The sequence below is a fragment of the Oryctolagus cuniculus genome, chromosome 10 (genome assembly GCF_964237555.1).
Source record: "Oryctolagus cuniculus chromosome 10, mOryCun1.1, whole genome shotgun sequence".
Classification (NCBI taxonomy): Eukaryota; Metazoa; Chordata; class Mammalia; order Lagomorpha; family Leporidae; genus Oryctolagus; species Oryctolagus cuniculus.
Window position 1 is genome coordinate 116,275,415 of NC_091441.1, and position 16,994 is coordinate 116,292,408.

A 16,994-nucleotide genomic window follows, 5' to 3' on the forward strand; every position below is an offset into this window, starting at 1 on the left:
CAGGCTGTGTCCAGCGATGTGGCTGCAGTTAGCTATCGCCTTTTTCGCCGGGAGCATACGCATTTCCCACCCCAGCCCCAACAAGCTGCGCTCGCTGAGCCTCAGGTGTTCATTCTCGTGGGCTGTGTTGCAGGATGGTCTCAGCTCCTGTGTTCCAAGATGGGGGCGTCGGGCACTGCACCTGCGTGTTCTCATTGACGCCTTCTCCCAGTCCTGTTTGGGCACCCTTGGCTGTCCCTGTCTGTCACTCCCCCTCTTCGTGGAGGAACGACACTAAACCCTGCCTAGGTTTCCTATCCGAGTCACGGCACCATTATGTCACTCCCCGTCTTCGTGGAGGAACGACACAGGACCCTGCGCTGTTCTTTCGTCTGCTCGGCCCTCCCCGGGTTTGCTGCTGGTTCTTCCCGGGTTGGCTACCGACCCTTCCATCTTCCCCACTTCTGCGGGGGAGCGGCACACCGCCGGCCGGCTCTCTCGGGGGCTGCACAGGTGTTCCTTCAGATAGATGTTCCTGGTGCATGTTGTCTCTCTCCTCCTTTATAGTCCTCTTCCACCAATCCCAACTCTGCTACCCACACGCTGAGTACGCTGCTCTCCTCCAATCAGGAGCAGGTCCTACAGTTTATTGGTTGAACTGGAGGCAGCTGTGTAGAAGCTGTTTTCTCCTCTCCCAGCACCATATTGTGGGAGAGCAGATGCATAGAATAAGTCTTAATTCCAGTAACTTAGTCTAGTCTGAGTTGCTCCCCACACCTGTCCACTTCTGTCTGACCACAGGCTTGGTGAGTGTGCAGGCCCAAGAGGATGGGAGACAGGACACAGCAGTGTCTCTTAGGGGCCCCAGGCCACAGGGGATGACCCATCTCCCACCCACAGAGACCCCGGAGCATGTGCAAGGGGTGGGCATGGCCGTCCTGTGGTCTTGTGCTCTCTGCTCCCCACTCGGTCCTTTCCCTCACCCTCTGTGTGGCCTGGGTCCCCGGGGGAGGCTCCCGGCTCTGAGTAAGGGGGCTTTGGCCACTTGCTGCATCTGTGCCTCCATGTCCCTGGGCTTTCGTGGCCCAGAGCAGACCTGGGAGGCTGTCTGCTGAGACAGCGCGAGCCGGGGCTTTTGACAAGGCCAAGTGTTGACTCTTCAGTCGCCAAGTGCACTTGTGTGGCACTTGGCGTCCGCGATGAGTGGAGCTCGCTCAGCTCCCAGAAGCCGCGTGGTGATCAGGCTCTACCCGCGGGGAATCTCAGACCCCGAGCAGCTGGTGCCTCCACTGGCTGAATTCACCTGAGGGCCCAGGGGGAGCCAGGTCCTGTGACCGCTCTGGGGCGTGTGGACGTGAGCCAGGCCCGCACCGTCCTCGCGAGCTTGCAGGCCGGCAAGGTGGACAAAGCGGCCACTCAGTGGCCCCAGGGACCTGGAGCCACCTCGCTGGCCCCGTCAGGGGGACAGGGACCATCCCTCCCAGGTCAGCCAACGCGGTGATGGCCTTGGGGTCAGGGAGGGAATCACAGGGGCCCTGTGCGACTGGGTGACGCTTCAGTGCCGCAGAGCAGGGAGTAACAGGTGCGCTGGGCAGAGGCAGGGGACAGCAGCTGTTTTTGGCTCCCACTGCCGAAGCGGCTGCCTCTGTGTGCTGCCTCCACCACCCCAGGACAGAACCCGGAACCGCCTTGTCTTGGGCCTGCCAACCTCAGACTCGTGCATCTTAGAAAAAAATGCAGATTTTGAACAAATACAAGCAGAGCTACCATGAAGACCCATTCCCCGTCACTCCCTGACGTAATAGGATTCCACAGAATCTTCTCAGAGCCAGCCAGTAAAACATACGAAGGTTGGAGTGGCCTGAGTTCGAATTCTGACTGTTCCACGTTGTATGATGAGATCTCTCTGGGCTTCAGTCTTCTGGACTGTGGAGTGGGTGCTGTGGCGTCACTGGAACATTCCGCAGGGTGCCCTGTGGGGAAGCTCCCGGCATCTGTTAGCCCTCACTGACGTGAGGCTCCGGAGGGACCAATGCATGGACAGATGGCCGGCTGGCTGGAAGCAAATCGCTCACTGTGGATCTCTGTCCATCCCCTCTGCAACAGAAGCCCCTGATCCCGGCAAGACCACCGAGCCTGGGTGTCAGAGTCCGGGTGGCAGTCGCTGTGTAACCCTGGGGACTTTTTTTTAAGATTTAATTATTGGGCCAGCGCTGTGGTGTAGGGGGTTAAGCCACTATCGATAGCACCAGCATCCCATATGGGTGCTGGTTCAAGTCCCAGTTGCTCCACTTCCGATCCAGCTCTCTGCTACAGCCTGGAAAAGCATAGTATTTATTTACTTTAAAAGGCAAAATGATAGAGGGAAAGAAAGAGAGAGAGAGAGAGAGAGAGAGAGAGAGAGAGAGAACGAGATATCTTCCATCTTCCACTGGTTCACTCCTGCAAATGCCCACAACAGCCAGGGCTGGGCCAGGCTAGAGCTGGGAGCCAGGAGCCTCTTCCAGGTCTCCCACACGGGTCGCAGGGGTCCAAGCACCTGGGCTGTCTTCTGTCTTCAGTGCATTAGAAGGGAGCTGCATGAAGTAGAGCAGCCAGAACTGGAAGCAGTGCTCCAGCGCGCGCCTCCTGTGTGCCAGGACTGGACCGGGCATCTGGGCTTTGTCAGTGGACACGGGGCCTCCTAGGAGGTGGTTATGAGTTTTTAAGACTGACCCAGTTGGTGCCGTGGCTCACTAGGCTAATCCTCCGCCTTGCAGCGCCGGCACACCAGGTTCTAGTCCTGGTCAGGGTGCCGGATTCTGTCCCGGTTGCCCCTCTTCCAGGCCAGCTCTCTGCTGTGGCCAGGGAGTGCAGAGGAGGATGGCCCAAGTGCTTGGGCCCTGCACCCACATGGGAGACCAGGAGAAGTACCTGGCTCCTGCTATCGGATCAGCGCGGTGTGCCGGCCGCAGCGCACCGGCCGCGGCGGCCATTGGAGGGTGAACCAACGGCAAAGGAAGACCTTTCTCTCTGTCTCTCTCTCTCGCTGTCCACTCTGCCTGTCAAAAAAAAAAAAAAAAAAAAAAAAAAAAGACTGACCCAAAGTCTCTCTGCAGTGGTTTTGGGCGGCTGGAAGCCAGTCCACAGGCGAGAGTGAACGGAGTCCCCGCCCCGCCCCGCCCCGGGAGTGGTCCCCTTGCCCCTGCCTGCTGCTCCCCACAGCACTGCCGCCCCCAGAGGACTCTGCACCGGTCGCAGCCACTGCTCTCACGCTTGGGGTGGCTCCTGGAGGAGCATGCCTCGGCCCCACGCAGCACAGTCGTGCAAAGCCGGCCATCTCGCCAGGGCTTGCATGCGTGGCTTGGGGCGAGTGGTCTCCTCTGAAAGCCCCCACTTCCTTGTCTGTAAAATGGCGCAGGCAGGGCCTCTCGGTAGACCTGACGGAGATGAGCCAGGCACCTTCAGGAAGTCCGTGGATGTGCGTGTTGTGGGAAACATACATGGATCTTTTGGTTCCGTTTTTGCCAGGAGCTTTGGAAGCCCCTTTGTGGGCCTGAGTTTCTTTATCTGGCTGTGCAGCGCCCGTCCATCTGTCACGTAGGTGTCTGTCCGTCTGTCCTCACTTGGTCAATGCTGGCCAGTGTGGGGACTCGGAAGTGCAGCCCTGGAGGCAATGCCAGTGCCCCCTTCTGCAACAAGGGCTGCTGGCCCAGGGGACCGCGTGTGGTGCCTCTTGCTGATCTCAAAGGGACCTCTGTCGCTCCCCCTCTTCACGGAGGAACGACACAGGACCCTGCGCTGTTCTTTTGTCTGCTCGGCCCTCCCCGGGTTTGCTGCTGGTTCTTCCCGGGTTGGCTACCATCCCTTCCACCTCCGTGGAAGGGCGGTTCCCCCTGCCACTTTCCCCACTTCCGCGGGGGAGCGGCACACCGCCGGCCGGCTCTCTCGGGGGCTGCACAGGTGTTCCTCTTAGATGTTCCCCTTAGATGTTCCTCGTGCATGCCGTCTCTCTCCTCCTTTATAGTCCTCCTCCACCAATCCCAACTCTGCTACCCACACGCCGAGTACGCTGCTCTCCTCCAATCAGGAGCAGGACCAGCTCCTGGAGGTCATCACTCAAGTAGGCAAGAGGCAGCTGCGTAGAAGCTGTTTTCTCCTCTCCCAGCACCATATTGTGGGAGAGCAGATGCATAGAATAAGTCTTAATTCCAGTAACTTAGTCTAGTCCGAGTTGCTCCCCACAGACCTCCTCAGAGAGAATGAGGGGTCTGTCCTTGTCTTTGTCAGTCCCAGAGGGTGAGCAGAGGCGCAGCTGGGGTTTCACTCGCTACCGCTGGCAGAGGAGGGTCCCGTTTGGACGCGAATGGCACTGGTGTGGCTCCTTAGCTCCCAGTGCCTTCGGGTCTGCCCTGCCCTGGGTTGGAGGTAGAAGCCTCTCCCTGGGCCGTGCACGCGCAGGTGCCTGGCAGCTCCCTTCGGTTTGGTCTCTGCAGGAGTCTCTGCTCCCCCAAGGGCATCCTTCCTCTCCCCTGTGTGCAGCACACTCAGTGAGTGGCCACTGTGGCCAGGCCCTGGGTCCTGCCCACGTGAGCCCACCGCTGAGCGCACGGCTGAGGTGAGGGACCCATGCCGAGGGCATCCTCCACGTGGTCTCCCGGCAACCAAGCCCAGGCTGGTGCTGGCCCACGGCAAGATGAGGAGGAGGGTGGGCAGAGCTGGGAGAGCCCGCTACAAAGCCAGCCCCTCCCTCGTCGTGTTTCGTGGCCTTTCTCCCTGGACGCTGACGCCAGGGGCGGTGTGGCTTTCCGCTGTGTTTGCTCGAGTACATGGCAGGGCCACGCTGACTCACCGCAATGTTCCATTTCGCTTAGTTTTAATTTTGCAGGCCCAGGACATTCCCACGTTTATAAAACCTTGACTCACTTTATTTCGAGGGAAGGTGTTGTTATTTTACTAACAACTCCACGAAACAGACGTTGTTCTCACTGCACAGACGAGAAAACGGAGGTGCAGGGAGGCAGCTTCCACAGAACCCACAGTGGCAAAGGCGACTCTTAGACCCAGCTCTGGCAGCCCTGTGCCCCCAGCACCAGGCCGCTCGGAGAGGCTCGGGATGGCCAAGGGCGATGGCCCAGTAAGGCATATTGAGATGTGCACCTGGCACTGACTCCTGGCCCCCAGCCTGGCGCCTTCAGGTCTGATGTCCCTGGCTTTGTCAATCCCCACCCCACCCCGTGCAGCCCCCAGTAGGGCCTGTGTGAGTCACGGGCCATCTTCGCCCCACCATCCACAGGACTTGAAGCCGTCCTGTCACTTCCATCCTTGTCCCAAGTTAGCCTTCCAGTGGAGAGAGAGCACTGTTGGCACCTGTTGCCACGAACTCCATCGTGGGTCCACTTCCTGCTGCCGCTGACCCAACTCCACGCTGGCCCATGCCTCTGGAGGCTCTGCTTGGGCCCCTGGGGATGGCCTTTTGTGGCAGAGCCCAGAGCGGCCAAGGGTAGTGCGTGGCAGGTGGGCATGTCTGAGTGTCCTCCTGTCTCCCTGCTTCTTTGTGTAAGATGGTGTGGTTCAGTCATGGGGGCTGCATCCTAATTAGCTTCTCTAATCCTGGTCACCCCCCAGAGCACTGGAGACCCTGGGGACACCCAGAGCATGGTGGGCCCACAGCACTGATCAGACTTGGTTGTCAGTGTGACGCTGGTGGGGTCTGGCCGTGGTCATCGTGTGTTATAGACCTCAGAGCTGGACCTGGGTCTTTGCACCACCTCCATCGAAGAGAAGCCTTCCTAGCCACTCCCAGCAAGGCCCGGGGGTGGGTCAGGATGCAAGAGCCAGTAAATGGAGGCAAGCATCAGTCAAGATCTCATGGAAGACCTGGGATTGGCCCAGCATAGCTCATGTCCCTCCCCGGAGACCAATCCATGACCTGTGGACAGATGGCTGAGCGTCTGCCATTGGCCGGCCCGGGTCATGTGCCCACCCCTGGGCCTTGAGCACCAGGGAGACACGTGACAGGTTGCTGGATGGAGGCGGGACAGTTCCGATAGAGCAGGGGTCAGCAACCAGAGACTTAAAGGGACAGGACGGTTTCTGTCCTGTTTTCTAATGCTGTCAGCGCCTTTTATATCCGGCAGAGCCGAGCCAGGACGGGGCCACAGAGCACGTCGGTGGCTGAGCAGCGGCAGTCTGGGGGATCTGAGTGTCCGCAAGATGCGGGTCAGGGTGCGACAGGTGCCCTCGGGGCACGGCGTCTGCTGTGTTTCCTGTGCACCTGCTAAGGGCAAGACGCAGTCGCAGATGCGGGAACAAACAGCAACGCGCGATGTGGAGCCGGCGCTGTTCATATCCCCGCACCACGCGCTGACCACGACCCGAGGAAATGAGACAGCACCAGAGTCCCCGAGTCCTCGGCTTCGTGACCACAGCCCGTGCTGCCCTCTCACAGGCCGGCCGGCCGGCAACTCGGGATTGGCTTCTTGGAGGCACCTGAAGCGTGTCCTCAGGAGCCCGAAGCGCCAGATGTGAATTTTCCCAACCCCCGCTTGGGTCTTCCACCCCTCACTGCCGTGTGCGCGCGCGTTTGCCTGGACCTCGCGGTGCCCGTGTGTGAGGCTGCGAGCCTGCGCTCGCCCCTTCTGCTGGAGGCACTTGGCTGCTGCCCCACGCGGACTTGCGTCCAGGGTGGCGCGTGGGCTGTCCATGGCCGCAGATGATGGAAACCAGCAGACGCGTATTAGCTCACGGTTCCCGCACGTCCCAGCCCAGGCGGGGCCTAGCCGGCCCTCCGCGATCCAGGGTCAGGGGCTGCACCGGGCTTCAGGGGTCGGCAGCAGAATGTGGACGATTCCCTAAGACCGGTGCGAAAGGCCCCCGAAGCTGCAGGCCCACCAGGACGTTCGGCATCCGGCTAAATCGAAAGCCGCGGATGAGGCACCTGACGGGCAGCAGCCGACTGCCTTCACGCGCGCTGTGTGGCCGCGGGGGCCGCAGCCTGTGCCCTGGCCTCGCCGGCGGGAAGATGGTTCAGGCGTCTCCGTCATCCTGGGCTGGGAACCTAGCGAGGGGCGCTTTGAGGATTCGACGGAGCGCAAGCTGGAGCTGTTCCCTCCTCGCAGGGCCTCAGCCCAGCTAACTGGATCACACCGGAGCAGGTAGGGGCAGCGGGGATCCAGGTGCACCTGCCCCTGGGAGCACAGGTTCGGTCCCCGCCCCCAGGAGCTCTCAGCACACCTGAGGGGGGGAGGAGGCTCGCGCGTGCGTGCTCTCTGCCACCTCCATCGTCCACTCCCGTTCGGCTCCGGACCCGGCTGGGGAGCGAGACCTGCACCTGAGCCGCCCGCGCAGCCACCCCTTTCTCTCTCCTCGCCTCCCCTGCAATCGGGGACCGCAGCGGCACCTCTGGTTCCCAGGTGAGAGCCGGGGCCACGCTGGGTGTGGGCCTGCGCGTTCCATGGCGGGCGCCTGCGGGTCCAGGGACTGCGCTCTGGCCGCGCGAAGCCCTGCGCAGTTTCCGCTCAGACTGAGAGCGGCAGCTACGCGTTTGAGTAGCAGTGCCCAGAGGAAGGGCAGGGCCATCGCTGGCCGCAGATACCAAACCCGAGGCCGCTCAGATCCCTGCTTGGAGACTGATTGGAAAGTGCTGAGTACGGGGCCTGATAAAACAGCCGCCTCTGACGTCATTCTGAGTTCTGACGTCACATGTTTCTCCCTCCAAAATTCCTAGCTGTGACGTCCTTTCTTTGGAACCTGGCTTTTTCGAGCTCCAGAGGTGGGCGCGGAGGGTCCCTGTAGGCCCCTCCCCCAACGCCCACCTTGGTCTGCGGGGGCCCATCGAGGCCTCGTGCGCCCTGCGGGTGTGGACGGATACTTGGTGGCGTCCGTGCGCTGCCCGGCTCAGCCCTCCGGCTGCCCGCGCTCTCGCGGCCGCTGCCGCCTTTCCGCTTCGGTGTCTGGAGGGACCCCGCGTCCACCGCTCGCCGCTGAGGACCGGCGCGGCTGCTTCCAAGGCTGCAGGTCCGAGCGCGCCGCCCTGGACGCCCGGTGCGGGTGTCCCCGGCCGCCAGGGTCCGCTGCTCTGCCGCAGGTCTCGGAGCGCAGCCGCCGGTCGCGCCGCCAGGGGGCGCCGTGTGCCCAGCAGCTGCCCAGCCGTGCAGCGGGGGCGTCGGGCAGCGCGCGGTCTGGGTCCTTGCCGCGCTCCTAGGCGTGTGCCGCGGCGTCTGGAGGCCCAGTCTGTCCTTCATTTGGATCCAGGGATAGCTTGTTGCTTTATTATGGAAAGCGTCTCGGGGAACTGCTTCACGGTCAGGTCTCTGCACACCCGTAGTGCTCACTTTTAGGGTCGGGCTCCAGGGGCCGAGGGCGTTCGGTTCATTGTAGAAATCTCTTTGGCGTTACCACTGGGTGCCCGGCGCCGGGAGTCAGCTTGTCCCCCATAGGCGGCTGCCACCAGCTCCGTCCTCACCCTGGGGGTGTGGCCCCGCCCCTCCCCTCGGCCCCACCCCTCAGGGGACCGGCGATGCAACCTGACTGCCTAATGTGTGGCTGGGGAGGTGGGAGGGGAGAGCTCCTCGCACTAAGGGTCAGAGGCTAGACCACCAGGGCTGGCCACAGGGCTCCTCGGGGCTGTGTAGCACCCCTTCCCTGGTGTTACAGGGGGCTGGGGGCTAAAAAGGGGAACTGGGGAGGGTCCTCCACTCCCCCTCCTCCTCTCTTCCCTCCTCCTCTACCTATCTCCTTCCTTCCTTGAGCTGAGAAAGTGCAGGCTCCGTGCCAAGGGTTCAGTCCACCACGAAACGCAACACTTCCACCCCTGGCCTCGTGGAACCCGTGTGGGAGACAGGCGGTCAATGCACACATTGCACATGCAGCGGCGCCAACGTGATCAGCCCATGGGGGGATCGCTGGTGCTGCTCTGAGGGCAAAGGGGGACCCGCCTCTGCCACGCTGCCCCACGCACGGGCCAAGCCCTGGAAAGTCACATTGTGGCCACAAGAAAAGGAGTGGGGGAAGGCATTGCAGGCTGACAGCGCAGCATGTGCAAAGGCCCTGGGGCACAGCGGAAGGGAGGCCTGCGTGGCCAGAGTGCGCCACGGAAGGAGCTGGGAGTGGGGAGGGGCATGCAGGTCCCCAGGCCTTGCTGTGCTGCACAGCAAACTCAGAGGCCGCTGAGCACCCCATCTGGGGTGGAGGCCGAGATGTGGACTGGGGAGAGTTGGTGTGAGAGAGGGCAGGCCAGGGCGGACGGGAGGCGCCCTGGCTGTGTGCTGCTCTGCCTGTCGGGTGGGCACCAGAGCGTCACATTTGTTAGGGCTGAGAACGTCTGTGCCCTGATGCACTCGCCCGTGGACGTGCCGTGGCCATGACGGGAGACACGTGTGACCCAGGCCCCTGGCGCGGCACGGCTGGGTTCCGAGGACACTGCAGTGAGTGGAACGTGCTGGAAGGGTCAGGCCCCTCCAGAGGGGATGGGAGGAGCCAGCAGGGGCACAGAGGGCGCCAGGTGCTCAGACCTGGAGGCCAGACGCTCACGTATGCTCCGTGTGTGCTTGCCATGCCCACGCAGCGTGCACCGTGACAGATCCCATCCCCCAGCGCCCGTGTGGTCTTCCTGCCTGAAACCCTCATCAGGAACCGAATGGCGGGAAAGCAGACGGAGCCCCGTACACCCAGTGCAAGCCAGAGTGTAAGTGAGTGGCTGCCAAAGAGCCCTGACCACTGCACACGGCACAGGCCCCCGGCTGGGCCAGCATCCTTAAGCCACCGAGTCGCCCGGGTACGTGTGGTCGTGACAGGTGGGTTAGGTGAGATTCTGCGTGGACGGTGGGCAGCTTCTCAGGACTGCAAGGGACTCCCGTCTGAGGCTTCCAAGGGAACACAGCGGGGGGTGGGGGGGAGAGACAGAGACATCTTCCACCCACTGCTTCACTCCCCAAGTGCCCACAGCAGCCACGGCTGGGCCAGGCCAAACCAGGAACCCAGAACTCCATCTGAATCTCCCATGCGGGTGCCAGGGGCCCAGGCACTCGGGCCACCTTCCGCCGCCTTCCCAGGTGTATCGGCAGAGAGCTGGATCAGAAGCAGAGCGACTGGCACTCTGATGCAGGACACAGGGGTCCCAAGCGGCAGCTTAACCCTCAGTGCCACGACGCCTGCCCCCAGTGACCATGTCTTAACCTTTACAGCTACCCCCATTTTCCAGAGGTGGAAACTGAGGCTCTGGGTGGAGAAACAACTGGCCCAGGTCGTCCAGCCAGCACAGGCATGAGGCAGGAGCCACGCCGGGCCCCGCGGTGTCCCTGCAGGTCCCAACCAGGGGCTCCGGATAATCAGGGGACGCCCTCCTCCTCCCCCCGGCCGCCGGAGCCCTGGGCATTGCAGCGCTGATCCCCTGTGGGTTGTGGGAACTCGAATCAAAGGCGGCTCTGTAGTCAGAGGAGGCCCCTGGGCTTTGCTCCAGCCCAAGAACTTTCTATCAAGCAGTCGGATTTGTGCGAATAAAAAACAAGTGTCGTTTTACAGCACTGTCCGTAAATCTGTTAGTGACCTTTAATAAAAACTTATGACCCCAAAAATCTCGTTCCGCAGCGCCGGGCAGGTCACTGCCCAGCGGCCAGCAGTCCGCAGAGCTCTGACACACAGTGACTGCGCCCTGGGCCCGCGCCAGGCGGCCACTCTCGGGGACTGAGGACGGCACGAGGGGCAATGAAGCCACATGGCCTGGGCCGCGGGGGAAGCCGAGCTGTGGACACGGCCGCTGGGCTGCCGATCCCAGAAGGCGCAGGAGATGGAAGACACCTGGGCTTCCCGGAGCCCGCTCCAGCCGCCCTCAGCCAGACCCCGCTGCACCTGCCCGGCCTTCCTTGTTCCTTTCTTCAGCTGTCGTGCTAGACCCAGCGCAGGAGCCTCTCCCAGCCCCGTGGTTTTGTGTGCACCTTGCTTCCAGGGTCGCAGGCTGGGGTGCCCGCCAGGCAGGGGAGCGCGGGGACTGAGCTGTGTTTGGCGTGGTGTATGTGTTCACGGTGCTCTGTTGGCAGAGCCCAGCTACGTGGCTCTCACTGGGGAAGGTGCATGACCGGCAGGCACCCCCAGGAAGGCTGCCGGCCCCCAGCACCTTGCGGGAGCGGTGCTTGGCTGCCTCGCGTGATCAGAGTGGTTTGCTGTGAGGCGTTCTGGCCTGCACACGCGGGCATCTGCATAAATCTTACCCTGGGCCTACCGCACAAGCTACAGGGTGGTTTTCCCCATGGGAATTCATGAAATCGTGCATCCTGGCACCTTTAGGGAGGTAGGCTTTCCTGCAGGGGAGGGGGCTCCCCTGAGGCCCGCCGGGCCCTTGGGGCTGTCTTTGCTAACTTCAACCCCCTGCTCCACCAGCAGCTTCCAGGTGTGAAGAAGGGAGGCTTGGAACTCCTCAGGCATCTCCCCCACCCCCAGCCCTGCCCCTCCGGGGGAGGGAAGCAGGGGTCCCAGAATCCCAGGCCGTACAAACAAGAAGCCACCTCAGACAGCCGCATCCCCAGTGCGGAGGCCGGAGGCCCTGGGCAGCTGCGTCGGCACCACGTGGGGACTTCCTGTAAAAGCAATCTCAGGGCCCCCGTAGCTGACCGCCGGACCTGGCTGCCCCGCACAGAAGGCCATCCCGGGAGCTGGGATTTCAGGCTGAAGCTGTGGTCGGGAGCAGACCCGCTGAGCCCAAGGGATCCGTGTGTGGCGGCTTCAGAAACGCAGGCTCTGAGAAGGCCCCACCTTGGAGCCTTGCACACATCGGATGCACTCTTTCCCTACCTTGGGGCAGCCGGTGCTGCTCGGGTGCCCGCGGTGATGGGGAAGCCCCCGTCTCGTGTGGCACCGTGTCCATTCTTTCTGGCTGCAGCTGCTGCCCGGTGATGGGAGCTGAGCCCTGTGGAGCAGCCTGCAGAGTCCAGGCCTTCTCCACGCAGGAGTCCTCGCGTGATCTCAGAGCTAACGTCGACACTGACCTCCCACGGCCCAACACCCCCACCCCCTGCAACACCTGCCACCCTCAAACTGCCGTCTGTCGTTCCCTGTGAGTGACAGCTGCCTGTCAGTGTCTCTCGGAAAGGAGGGAGTCAAATATCACACTGCAGCCAAGAGGGGTGCTCGGCTGGGTAGTCCGCGGCTTCTAAGGCAGCCTCATTTCCATTTGGGTTCCTTCAACTGATCAAAGCAGCTGTGTCTCGCTGCCGACTCCGACTAACCCTCCACAGAGCTTTCTTGGGTAAACCGCAGCCGGCAGGCCCCCACGGATCTGTACTTCATGTCCCCAGCCCCCATGACTTTGATCCACTCTTGAATCTCATTTTCTCTCTGGCTCATCCCGGGCTTGCTGCTGTTGGGCTAATTTGGCTCCCAAGTCTGCTCACCCATGAGTCGGCCTCTCCCAGCCTGCGGGGAGAATCCAGCAAGGACGTGCTGGGCGTCCCAGGGCGTAGCCACAGGGCAGCGGGGGTGGCAGATTGTGCCCCTGGCAGGGCTGGGAAGTGCAGGTGCACCTCCAGGACTCGGGGTTGTGCTCAGAGCCAGGCCAGGATCTCGAGGCACTGCCTGGGAATACGGCACCTGGGCCTGCTCTGCTCTGCTCTGCTCTGCCCGGAGCTGGCCCAGGTGACTGTGACACAAGCAAAAGGTAGAAGGGAGGCGAGCCCAGGTAACGGGGCACGGAGCTCCTGCGCGGAGGTGCGGGAGAGAGGGCAGGGCCCTCTGGAAAGGCAGCTGGGGCGGGAAGAGGCTCCCAGGAGAGTGGCTGGATGGCCACGAGGGGCTGTGCCCCATCCCTTCCGGCTTAGAAAGGGAGAGGAGGCCCGGAGGGTGAGGAAGAGTGAGTGAGCTCGGGGCGGGGGGGGGGGGGGGGGGAGGGTTGTCGACGGGGCTCAGCTTACGCCAAAGGTCTGGCCAGAACCCCGGGAGTGAGGCAGGGGCCAGGGAGCCGGAGGGCAGTGTTGAAGGTGATTCAGTTTAGGCCGGCGCCGTGGCTCACTAGGCTAATCCTCCACCTGCGGCGCCGGCACACCGGGTTCTAGTCCCTGTCAGGGCGCTGGATTCTGTCCCGGTTGCCCCTCTTCCAGGCCAGCTCTCTGCTATGGCCCAGGAAGACAGTGGAGGATGGCCCAGGTGCTTGGGCCCTGCACCCCATGGGAGACCAGGAGAAAGCGCCTGGCTCCTGGCTTTGGATTGGAGCAGTGCACCGGCCGTAGTGGACATTTGGGGGTGAACCAACAGAAAAAGGAAGACCTCTCTCTCTCTCTCTCTCTCAACTCTGCTTGTCAAAAAAAAAAAAAAAAAAGTGATTCAGTTTGCCTTCTGGAAAGTTCTGACAGTAAGATTTGGGGTGCGTGGGGAAGGCCAAGACAGCCAGCGTGGTCACCCAGGCAGGAGGTGCTAGCGGCTCGGCCGGGGCAGGGGCAGCGGCAGCGGCAGGGACAGCAGCGAGGAGCAGAGGTGGGATTTGGCAGCAGCTCGGATGTGGGTGATGGAGTGGAGGAGGCGCGGTGTGCTGATGAGTTTGGGGTCCCTGGCCTGGGCACCGGGCAGGCACTTGCCTTTTCCCGAGGCGGGAGTGGCTGGAGGAGCGGAGGTGCAGGCAGGGATGGGGCGGGCAGCTCTGTGCAGCCCCTGCCCGCACGGGGGCCGAGGCCTCTACCGGTGCTCTTGTGCTCCCCGAGATCTTGTCATCTCGCTTCCCTCTGAGCACAAACCAGTGACGGCCCAAGCTCGAGGCGCACTTGGTGAATAGGATTAGGCCCTAAGTCCCCGTGGGCGGGAGGTGCAGAGCCGGGAAGCAGAGTCCCATGACCACGGGGCCCCACAGGCACCCAGGGCTGCAGGAGGGAGCACTGGCCTTGTGGGTAAGTCGCCGCCCCGCCCGGAGCCTGGGGGACGCCATGTGGGGTGTTGGGGGCTGCAGACGCCACTGCTGGCTGTTGGGGGCGATCACCGCAGGGCAGGGCTGGGGGCTTCCAAGGAGCCTGAGCCAAGTTTGTACCCCAGAGAGGGCAGGCACCCGGCACAGCAGGACGCAAGGTGTCAGTGCAGGGCCGCGCAGCTGTGGATCGAAACCCCCATGGCCCTGCCCTGGCTCCTCATCTGTGAAAGGGGGTGATGGTTCTTTTTACCCTCTAGGGGATACATTTGCCACCTTGCCTAGCAGTGGCCTGTTGGAAAGTGTCGTGGGTGTTCCTTCCGCCAGCCGGTCCCTCCTGTGCGCAGGGAGCACACGCCCCCACAGAGGCGGGACCAGAGGAGACGCTTGGTCTTCCCACCCCCTCTTCCCAGAGCAGCCCTGTGTGAGGAAGGTGCATGATTTAGGGGGCCACCCCTTCCCCCCAGCTGTGCTGTGCTTTCACCCCCCGCCCCCGCGTCGAGCCCTGATGCTGCTCCCTGCAGGCTCCTACGGCCACCTGGCCAGCACCTGCAGAGAGCTGAGAACGCCTGGGAGGTGACCTCCCCTCCAATGGGGTCCCTGCGGCCGTGCCTGGCGGGTGCACGTCCCTGGGCTGTGCCCCTCTGAGCTGCCATGTGCCCCCGGCGGCAGCAGGCCTGAGAGGGCTCTGCCTGTGGTCACCCTCCTCACTTGCTTCCTCTGCTGGTACGGCTTTCTCCACCCTGGTGGTCTCCCCCCCACCTATGCCGGGAGTCTGTCCTAAACCTCCCACATAGGCACACTGGTTGAGGGTCCTGTGTTCCCATCTCCCTGGTGAGGCAGCCGAGGTTTGGGAAGCTTCAGCCCCCTTCTCAGGGCCCTGCTCTGCTTGGCTCCAGGGGCCAGGGGTCTTGACTTACTGCAGCGGTAAAGAGATGTGGACCAAGGCAGAGGGAGGAGCCCGCTCCGCAGGAGGCCAGAGGAAGGGGCGGCAAAGGGTTGTGGTTGGGCTGGGGGCAGGGGGGCGACGCCAAGGCACCCAGGCGAGCCCCCTGTGGGCTGTTTGGAGGGTCAGTGGTCGGCACCCACAGAGGCCCGGGGTGTGAAAGACACTGCTCCTGGGAAGACACGTGCCCCCTCTTCCAGCCTCACCATTGCACCCCTCCTGCCTGCTTCCCCGCCCCAGCCTGTTCTCCAGATGGAAGCGGTCAGGGTTGTCTTTTATGAATGTCAGTCAGATCGCGTGGAGTGAGGATTCCTCCCAAATCAAACCTTCAGTGACTTCCTCTCCCTCCTGGAAAAATGCCAAGACTGTGCCGGGGTGCCCGCCCCACCCTGCTCCCGCTCGCTCCCTGCAGCCTCCGTGGCCCAGCTTGTTCCAGCCCCAGGGCCTGGGTGCTCGCTGGCCCCTCTGTGGGTCGTCCCAGGGCTGGACTCTTGTCCCTGGGGTCTCTGTTGTGAAACGCCCTAGAGCCGCCACACCAGCACGTCGCCCTGATGGGTGCAGCTGCTCTGATCATCAGGCTTGTCCTATGTCTGCTGGGATGGGAGCTGAGGGCGGGGCCTGGGCCCTCACCTCTCTGCCCAGTGCCTTCAGCCCGTGAATGGCCGCTGCACCTGGGTGGCGTGTGGAGCCGGCAGAGGTTGGGCACGGGCGGGGCTCAGTGCTGAAAGGCCTTGAATGCCACAGTGAGGCGTTTGGGTGGCATTCTGGAGCTGCCCAGGGAAGGCGTGGCCTCTGCCGGCTCCACCCAGGGAGGAGGGGAGAGAGAGAGAGCATCCACTTGGGGCTCAGGGATGAGGAGAGCTGGGCAGGTGGGCTCCAGATGTCCCTGTGCCCAGCTCCTGACCCCACCCTGCCCTAGCCGGGAACCCGAGTCACCTGATGGACAGAGGCCGGCTGTACCCAGGGGCTACCCTGTCCCACTGCTTCTCTCCCTGCCAGGTGCCATCTCTGGTCCCTGGCGGTTTCTTCACGGTCTTCTTCATCCCCAGTCCCCTCCCCCCTGCCTCCTACCCCCCTAGCTGACCCCTTTGCCCATGAACTGGGCTGCTGCTCTGTCCAGGTTTCTCCTGAACATCTCCGCCCGAGCTCGCTCTCCCTGTCAGCCCCGTCAGGGCGTCCTCATCTCTCTCAGCTCTGTTTTCCCAGGGCACCGATGCCGAGTCCGTCGTGTGCTGGATGGCCATCACCAGGGTCACTCGGGGCACCCGTGGTACAGACGGAGCCCCCAGGAGGCCAGCACATGGGGCCTGTCTGTGGCTTCCTGGTCTGTACCAGGGAGGTTCCTGGTGTGGCTCCAGAGGCAAGAGTGAGGCCAGGGGCGTGGACTCAGAGGGTGGAAGGCAGGAACCTCTCCTGGCGAGGGCACGTGGGGGCCGCGTCCACGGGACTGAGTGGGGTGGGGGCTCGTTCCTCTCCCACCGCAGTGGGGTCCTGTTGCATGGCACACTCTGATGGCCCTGACGGGAGCTCACCTTCCTCCTTGCTCCCCAGGGCACTGAGGCCTGGCCCCCGCTCACATGTGGAGGGGCCGGGACCCCGAGCACACCGTAGTTACAGCCAGGGGGGTTCCTCGGAAGTGAGTGCGTTGTGGGGACTGACGGAGCAGCACTGGAGCGGGCCTGGGAACATGCATTCCTGGCAGGCTCCCGGTGTATGGGCCACACACGGGAACTCGAGAGGAGGGGTGGCAGGGTGCTGAGGCCAGGCTGTCACAGCGGGCTTCACGTGGGAGGAGAGGGTGGAAGAGGCGCGGGCTGAGCTGGGGTGGGTACCCTTGGCCAACCCCCCGTCCCGTCCCGGGTCTTGGCTGCTGTGACTGGGAGGGGGGGGGGGGCATGGGCGCTGCTGTCTCCCAGCTCCAGCTCACAGGGGAGCCGAGGGGGCAGTGCGGGCTCTCCTTGCATTTGTGAACTGGGGTGTGTATGGGGGCATACACACACAGCCCTGATGACAGCTCCCGGAGGGGCCCACGAGCCCAGCACTGTGGTGGCGTTCCTCTGATTCGCGTTCACGTTTGTTAGAGTCTCACGGGAGTTGTAAAAATGCAGTTTCCATGGCCCTGCACCCTGAGCGCTTGGGGAAACCAAGGGCCTCGTGGGACAGGGGGTCTTGGAAGTGGCAGACAGCAGAGGCAGACTGCCCAGG

The 16,994-nt window shown here is 63.0% G+C and overlaps 1 long non-coding RNA gene across 1 annotated transcript; it reads left to right on the top strand.

The window, feature by feature from the left end:
- Positions 1-7,551: 7,551 nt before the first annotated feature.
- On the top strand, positions 7,552-9,704 carry LOC127492344 (uncharacterized). Its single transcript, XR_007921643.2, has 3 exons — positions 7,552-7,977; positions 9,272-9,386; positions 9,527-9,704. It is a non-coding gene; the product is annotated as an uncharacterized lncRNA (long non-coding RNA).
- The last annotated feature ends 7,290 nt before the right edge of the window (positions 9,705-16,994 follow it).